Source organism: Chelonoidis abingdonii, chromosome 4 (genome assembly GCF_003597395.2).
Source record: "Chelonoidis abingdonii isolate Lonesome George chromosome 4, CheloAbing_2.0, whole genome shotgun sequence".
Taxonomy (NCBI): domain Eukaryota; kingdom Metazoa; phylum Chordata; order Testudines; family Testudinidae; genus Chelonoidis; species Chelonoidis abingdonii.
The window spans coordinates 3,417,809-3,425,597 of NC_133772.1; the positions used below are offsets into that span (position 1 = coordinate 3,417,809).

Genomic DNA, 7,789 nt, shown 5'->3' on the forward strand with positions numbered 1-7,789 from the left:
AATAATCTTATGACTACCGCCTACAATCTCCTTTTGGGTCAGGACCCCTAATATGAGAAACGCTGGTCTCCCCTGTGAAATCTGTATACTATAGGGTAAAAGCACACAAAAGATGAGATTTCACACTAGAGAGCAGATTTCACAGTTCATGATGCATTTTTCATGGACATGAATTTGGTAAGGCCCTATTTATAGGGGACACTGCTCTCCTCAGTATTTCTGTCAGTGGGGCCCAAGAAGAAAAGTCCAATCCTGGAGATGTGCAAGAAGAAGCAGTCAGAATGTGTTGGTCAAAGAAAAGAGCTGAGTCAAAGATGAAGCAAAGGGCTCAGTGACAAGGAGGATGGTGGTGCTGCTCCTTGTAACAGAGAAAAGAGGGGAGGGCTCAGGGGAAAAGATCAGTAGCATGGTTTTGGTCATGTTAATTTTCAGCTGATGAGCAGGTTTAATGATGTTTCCTCATAATTCTTTCTTTCTTTCTTTCTTTCTTTCTTTCTTTCTTTCTTTCTTTCACTAGAGACTGATGAAGGGGAGAGTAACTAGAAGGCTAATTTTGGTGGGGTGGGGGTTGTGATTGGCAGGGCAGAAGGACTGGGACTGGGAGCCAGGGAAGATGGGGGCCTGGGACTAACTGGGCAAGGAGACTGGAATGACAACAGAAGTTCCTGATCCATCTTATAGTATCTAAACATAAGTCAAACAGAAATAGCTGTATGGAAGGGGAGTGCCATGACTGGAATGGGCCTGACAGAATAGATAGCAAACATACAAATTCATTCAAGCTAGCCCTGATTACTCTCTACAGATTAAATCCAAAAATCCCTGATTGAGGTCAGCAGATTCTGATGTAGCAAAATAATGGCATGACCATGTCTCCACAGCATATAAGGTCTTCACAGCAGAACTCTCAATTCCCTTCACCCCAAGTATGATTAGCTCTTGTTATGCAAAAAGTGGCAAATACTTTCTACTGGTATAAGAAACCAGACCCTCATTAAGCAGGTGTACATGTAGAACACTCTTCTTGGTCTGTCAGTTAGTCTGGTGTGATACCCTAGACTGAGGCAGAGGCTCAGTCAGCTACTTCCTGGGACAGGACAGTGCTGGTTTAGCTGAGGTTTCTGCAAGAAGAAGTTGCCCATCTGCAGTCCCGGACACCTCTGTCCAAGGAAACAGATTTAATATACATTTTGTAGATACACGGGTTTACACTAAGGGCAGGTTTGTATGGAATAGGTGTGCATGCCCCTGAGCTATGTTGGTTAGGAATGTGGGTTTTTTACAACATAACTGTGCCAACAAATGTCCTGGTGTTAGATGCATTTACACTGATACTGGTAAAAAAAAGTGCTTTTGCTAGTAGAATTTATTTTGCTCAGGGAACAGGTATAAGCTTTATTGGCAAAAGAGCTTTTCTGCTGGTCTAAGCTTCATCTACACTAGGAGGTTGTTGCTTCTTTAACTATGCCAGTGCAGTTAAAGCAGTAAAAACTCCAGGTGTGCACCAAGCTAAAGTAAACATGTCTCCACCTCACTGATTTCTACCTCACTGCAAGGCCCCAATAATCTGTTTCCACTAAACTAAGGGGGCAACACCCTTACACCCTGCTCCCTGCATTTCCTCAAGTGTAAAGGGCCATGTCTCACCCAAATGGTGCATACTACGTTCTTCCCCTCTGAAGTACGATGGGTCCTCAGCTGCACATTATCCCCTCCCCTACTGAGTGTTTTGGCCCTTGTTTCTGCCTCCCCCTTCCTCCCAGCCACCGTCTCCCCCACTCCATTCTGTGTGGGGCTCTGCCCCCTGAATGCAACTGACAGTGGCAGCAAAGTCAAAAGGGGAAGCTGCTGGGCAAGAACTGTCTCTCTCCAAGAACTCACCCCCAAACGTGATGAGGGAAGCAGAAAGCGACTGCACTCTTCTCTTGCCAGCCACACTCCATAATGTGCGACAGGCAGACTCTGCAATGAGCACTGTGGGCTCAATTCTGCCCTTAGTTACTGGGGTGCAGCAGAAAGGTAAAAGGGAGTGAGATTAGCCCCATAAATTGTCCTGAATCTGAATTCCCAGACTGACTTCCTGTTTCATCTGTGGTCCCAATCACACTAAACACACACTGTGTTGGGGACTGGATCAAGTGTCAGTTGTGAGGGGGGCGATGTTGAACTTCTGTGAGTTCAAGTGGTTACAATTCTTCAAGTGGTGTGTGATTTCCAGTAATCAAAAGTAAAACTATGAGCCACACCCCATCCTACTTCCCCATCTCCTGTAAGTATTTTACTTTCAGATTCCAAGTGACTATTTATTTTTACAGCATGAGGCGAACGCTACAGTATGAAACTTCGTTGGGAGCTGTGTTTTTTATTGATTCTACTAGAGAGGAAGAGGTAGGTGGCATTCTCTATTACAAAAAACACTGGAAAATTTCTTAGAACGAAAATCTCTAGGCCAAATTTGAAGATTCTTTCTTTGTGAACTCCCTTGGTGTTCAATGGAATAAAACTGAATCAAGACAATTTAAACTAACAGTTAAGTAAGGAGCTCAGAATCTGAACAATATTGATTGATTTTCATACTGTCAGGGACATACCGGCATTTGTCTGTGGACATCAATCAGAGCAGAGCTTTAATGATTTGTGTAGAAAAGCCAGGATAAATGTGCCAGGATATTTTACAACAAGCAGACGTGTGATCGCTGCTATCAACTCCTGCCTTTTCTATTTACCTCCCAGTGTCCAAACTGTTAGAGAAACATCCTGGTAATTACTAGAATAGACACCCTGGAAGGGAGGTGTAAGGAAGAGCTTTATCCTTTTAGGGGAAATCTATTCAATATTGTTACAGGAATACCTAACACGGGGACTTTATTAACTGTGTGTATGTACAGACCACTTTGTGCTAACAGTAAATGCAAAGCCTTCTGAACATTTGTGTCTGTTTCGTTCACATATTATCATGAGTGTTTTAAAGGCTTGGAACTTCGAGCACTTTGATGAGGTTTTCCACATTTTATTAATTATATTATCATATGAGTGAAATACTTGTTTTAATTTTCCTGATGTCACAAAGACACCGTAATTACTGTGTACAGAATTGACCCGCAGTCTGTTTTTCTGGTTTACTCCTGCAGACAGATTACAAAGACTCCATTGGTACAGTATTTTCCAATTTCTGTCTTCCTTGATTTTCTTAAAAATATTTAATTATTCCTGAACGCAGCAAGTCTGTGAATTACTGGGGAGTTCATAAAGTTTACCCACCCCTGAGCTAGCCTAATTAGTCTTATCTGTTTTTAAAATGTAGAGAAAGCCACAGCTCCAGCCTGTCCTATATTATTTTAATAAAATATATGGACCCAAAACAAACACAGATGCTTGTACCTGTGTCTCAGCACACGGGTTGCAAGCATTTAAAAACAAGGACATTCTGATAAAGAAAAATTCATACTTAAATCTAAAAGTCCTAAGAAAATGAAAGCTTAATATAACTTTCGCATGGATTTGTAAAGAAGTGGGGAGGAAAATAAACTCTCTGCTCCACTGGATTACAGAATAAGGGGAATATAAACTAGCTGTTATTAAGGTTCTGTGGTTTTCACTCTGGGGTGTTTTCTGCATGCTCATTTTTTTTTTTAAATTAAAACACACATGTAAAAATGTTAAATAAAGGGCTCTGTCTTCATATAGGCTTGTCTTTTAAAGTGTTTATTCCCTTACAAAACTTAATATAACTTTTACTTGCATTTGTTAAACAGTTTGGGGAAGAAGCAGCCTTCTTATCTCTAATCCACTGACTCACAGACACTGTTTTTGCTAATAGGGGTTTTGCTGCAATTTCAAATTGTTCTTACTAAAAAATAATCCATGTTAGTCTAAAACATAGGGGGGAAACTTTTTATAATTGTTTGTTACTAAAAGCTTGTGGTTTTAATGTTTATTAAAGCCCCTATGTAAACAGGCTACATGACGGGAAAAATGTTCTGTTTTTTTGGATAAGAATAAGGCAGTTGAACGGGGTAGGGCATTAGTGAGGGGAGAGGAGGGAGATGACTCTTGTTTAAAAATCTTGGGACTATAGGCTTGGTTCAGGAAAATGAATTCTGTGACACTGCTGTAGAACAACATCTAATTGGTCTGATCCAAAAGTGGTGATAACAAGCCTGAGGGGCTGTGAACCTCGGAAGTTGCCTCATTTGGCAAAAAGACTTGAAAGGGTAAGAGCTCTCTCTCTCTGACTCAACCACATTCTTTGCAAAGGGGTTTTCTTTCCCTTTTTCTTGCCCTGTTCTTTCTTTTTGATTTAACTCTTTTTAAACTGCTTTTTATTACAGTACCTTTGACATATTTAATAGTTTAAATGGCTTCTTCTTTACCTTGTTAACTATGGCTTCTTACTAAACAGGCTCCTTCATAATTTCCCTTTTTTGCCCTGTGTGTTTTTCTTAAACCTAGCTAATTATAATTGTTTCATGTTTTTAAAGCTCTTTTCTTAACTACCTTTATATTAATAGTTTAGAAAGTGTTTTTTATTGCCAACCCTTTATATTTTTACATGTATTACTAAACAGGCTTCTGCCAGTAAACTTCCTTTTTAATACCAAGCTTTATAGCTTTCATTCAATGTATTCACACTGTATTTTAAATGCTCTTTTCTTCACTTACCCCTTCATATTTAATAGTTTAATTGTGGTTTTTTAACGTGCCCTTATAGTTTTTACCATGTGTTTACTAAAAAGGCTTTGCCTTAGTAAATTTCCTTTTTTGGCCATGTGTGTTCTTGTTAAACCTAGTTTTCTCTTTTATTTAACTCTTTTAAATGCTCTTTTTCTTAACCTACGCTTATATTTAATACACTTATTTCAAAATTTTCTATACTTTAATAACCTGCAAACTAGACCTTTAAAATCATCTCTCCTTATTCAGCCTCACCAAAAATTTCTCTCTTCTTTAATAACTTGCCTCTCTTCTTTCAAACTAGCCCTTTAAAAACAAAAATCTCAAATTTTAAAGTATTATCTTTCTATTCTTTAATAACATACCAAACTAGGCCTTTACAATCATCTCTCCTTACTCATCTTCACCAAATAGCCTTTCTTTTCTTTTTACCTCTTAAACCTTACCCAAACTTTCTTTTTTTATCTTTAAACCATCTCACTCTATTCTTTCAACCTTTTTCGCTAAGTGTATCAAAGCACAAACACAGAATACTCCTCCTATTCAAACATATTTTTTCTATATATTTTGGTGCCAACGGAAACGGGGTCGGAGGATGGGACAGAAGCCCTAAATAGAAACCTTTCAAAAAATACATGGTGATGAAAACTATTGAGGTTATACTACTTATTGATTTCACCCAACAGTGTGCAACACTATCTCCAACTTTCCCTGCTGTCTGTTGCACAGTTTATTGAAACTCATTCATATTTCCTTTATCTCTGCTTTTCACATGAATTCTATCAATGTGATTGTGGTGGGTGACATTAACATCATGGGGGATGAGGGGCACCCTCCTAATTCTGAAGAAAGGCCAAAAAGAAATTTGTATGAAGAGAGTCTTACAGATCTTGTTTTCTTTTCAGAGTCTGTAATCATGGAGAATACACCAAGGAATGTAACTGGCTCTGAGTCCTCAGAGACATTGAATCCTCAAGGTATTGTCTTTAACTCTACAGCATAGTGCACTTTGCAGACCTAGTGGACACAGACCTTCCTAAACAGAAAGGTTGTTTCTCTGGGGGCAACCCCTCTATGAGCCCCTCATTCCCTTCCTAGATCTGCAGGTTTCAAAGAGATAACAACGGTCCCATCTTTTTCAACATCCCTTCTGCTCAGCTCTGCAGTGTTCCCTCCAGTCTATCCTCCAGTGGTTGTCCAGTGGCGTGTAAATATTCCAGGGCCTGTGGCATTCACCCCTTCCCTTGGGAGACTGATCTGCAGTCTGATACTGTATTGTAGTATTCCTTATATTCCCCAGAAGTGTCCCATTATTCAGTGAGATCTATTAATCCGAGTCATGCCCCTTCTCTCAGGAAGCCATGTGCTGCCCCGTTACCTACAACATGGCACTGAGATCCGGGAACTCTGACTCCTAATACAGTCTCTCTAACCTCAGGATTTATTTTTGCTGCTCTTCTGTGTATTTCCTCAGTTGCCCTACGTATTGCTGGTATTAAGGTGCCCAGAATGATAAGAAAAATATTAATGGGAGTTTAACCAGTGTCATGCAGAGGAGGCCATCAGATCTGGTCAATGTTAATTAATAGGCGTGAGCCATTGTCTCCTCACCCTGCCAATAACTGGCAGCAACTGCAGAATCTACACTGGGAATCGGTGAATCTTGTGTAGTCTAAAGTTTTCAGTAGCCCTCATGAAACTGTTCTGGCTTCAAAAGACCAGACTGAAATGGCAAAACTTTTTCCTCTGAAATTTAATATATGAATCCTCCTTTTATGCATCCAAGAGAGACGCACCTCTCAGAACAGTGTTTCCAGGTAACAGGATTTCTGTGTTTTGTGTTAGAGAGAGAAGAGCAAGGGTGTTGAAAGTGGGAGTCCTGTGTATGATATTTGTGCTCCAGTATTTCAACCAACTTTATTCAACTCCTCTTCTCACCCCATCACAGCCAGATCCCAGTCCTCCATGTCCATAATCTATATTTTCGTATTCCCACCCTCTGCTGCATTTTTCACACCTCTTTTTAATTAGATACTCTTCTTTCTTCTACATTTTGCATAAGCAGAAATCAAACCCACTAATGTCAATCAGACTTCCAGCCACACAATGTTAAACTGGGCTTGAAACTGTCACGATGAGTTTTGCCCACCTTGAGTAGAAACCGCTAGTATTAGGGTATTATGTCCTCCAGGCCCCTTTCCTGCTGCTAAGAGGTCTGCAGCTGCTTGTGCTGAGGGAACCCAGTGATACTATAGCTATTCTACCTATACGACTGGTACCGTGAGTTCCCTGACATACTGCCATCAGTGTTTCCTCAGCTTATACACCAAACTAAAATCTTGCCCGTACCACTCACTGCTGAAAGTGAAGGTTGCAGATGCACTGTTAGGGGTTCAGGGAGTGGGCAAGGCTAAAAACAGAACTGGAGCTTTTATTTACACACAATGTGCTACATTCTGTTCTGACCAACAGTCAATGAAGTCAATGCAAGGCGTGGAGTAACACAGGGGAATTAGTTCTAACATCTGAACATGGAAGCTAGCAAATTTCTCTCATGCTATTGTACCACCCACATCCGTCTTGCCAATGTCCCTCTGGATACAGTAGTAGCCATACACAATACTCAAATGAACTGGAAAATGTAGACTGGCCAACCCCATAATCTAATTCATGCTTTTTAGTGAGCAGTTCAGACAATGGTCTCTATAAATCCATCAATGCCTCACTGATCATTTTTTTCTGTTTTATTGTGCAGCACCAGCTGGTAACATGACATCGCCAAGGCATAGACCCGAGGAACCTGTGGGAATTGCCAACAGAGCCGCTCCAATAACATCACCAACCAGAAGGTAACTTTTCTGAAAACAAGGTCTTAGGAGGAAAGTGTCTCCTCAAGGTAATTGCTGTGATGTTCTGACTCTTGTTCTACATACCTGAGACAAAACCTGGCTCACAAAGGTGTGAGAACAATGGACCTGATTCTGCACTTGCTCACATTAGCTTTGATGTGGTGTAATTCCATTGGTTCTAATGGAGTCACTCCTGGTTCTTGCTGGTGTACTGGAGGGGAGGACTGGCACAATGGGAAGGATGGGGGGGCAGTCCTTGAATGAGG

The 7,789-nt window shown here is 40.6% G+C and overlaps 1 long non-coding RNA gene across 1 annotated transcript; it reads left to right on the forward strand.

Annotated features, from left to right (window-relative positions):
* The first annotated feature begins 2,318 nt into the window (after window positions 1–2,318).
* LOC142046825 (uncharacterized) lies at window positions 2,319–7,529 on the forward strand. Its single transcript, XR_012655867.1, has 3 exons — window positions 2,319–2,388; window positions 5,580–5,651; window positions 7,430–7,529. It is a non-coding gene; the product is annotated as an uncharacterized LOC142046825 (long non-coding RNA).
* Window positions 7,530–7,789: the final 260 nt, after the last annotated feature.